Here is a 632-nt window from a genome sequence, read left to right on the forward strand (position 1 = left end):
AGCCCAGCGGCTCCTGCCTGTCTTGCCAAACGCTTCGGGAAAGGTTTGGGAAGCGCCGAGAGCAGAGCGTGCCCTTCCCGCCCCGTTGTGCCAGGGGTGTGTTTTCCTTTCGTGGATCTGGCGCCCATCACGGGCAGGTTTTGGGGGGATACCAAACCCCCCGTGGTGGGGCTCGGAAAGAAAAGAGGTTCCTTGTGCTTCCCGGGCCGAGCGCTCCCGGCGCCGCCTGCGCCGTGGAAGGAATGCCAAGCTATTAATAACCCCCAAGTGCTCCCAGCGCCTTCCCGAGGGGCTCTGCCAGCGCCCAGACCCCTCCGCAGCTCCTCGATCTACCCTTCGGCCCTGCACGAGTATTTATAGCCCGTGGCTCATCCCTTCCTGCTCCTTGGGGGAGGGAGGATTCCGCACGTGTTCGTGTTTGGGTCCGGAGCTGCTGTCGGGAAGCGGCCGAAATGGCCCCTGGAGCAGCGGCCTCGAGCTTTTCCTGCTCCTGTGTCCGAGGGAAAACCTGCTCCAGGAAAAGATCTGTGCTGCACCACCCCAATCCCAGGGGAGGGGAGTGTCCTGAGCCTGCCTGACCCCCGGGATAGTTGGCCAGTCATCCCTCCGTGCCCCTGGAGCGGCTCCCCGCC

At 64.4% G+C, this 632-nt stretch overlaps 1 protein-coding gene across 2 annotated transcripts in view; it reads left to right on the forward strand.

The window, feature by feature from the left end:
- The window catches only part of STARD3 (StAR related lipid transfer domain containing 3), a 13,615-nt gene that overhangs the window by 11,950 nt on the left and 1,033 nt on the right, over window positions 1-632 (forward strand). The window lies entirely within an intron of this gene.

The sequence above is a fragment of the Corvus brachyrhynchos genome, unplaced genomic scaffold, assembly GCF_000691975.1.
Source record: "Corvus brachyrhynchos isolate BGI_N302 unplaced genomic scaffold, ASM69197v1 scaffold30, whole genome shotgun sequence".
In the NCBI taxonomy this organism is placed as follows: Eukaryota; Metazoa; Chordata; class Aves; order Passeriformes; family Corvidae; genus Corvus; species Corvus brachyrhynchos.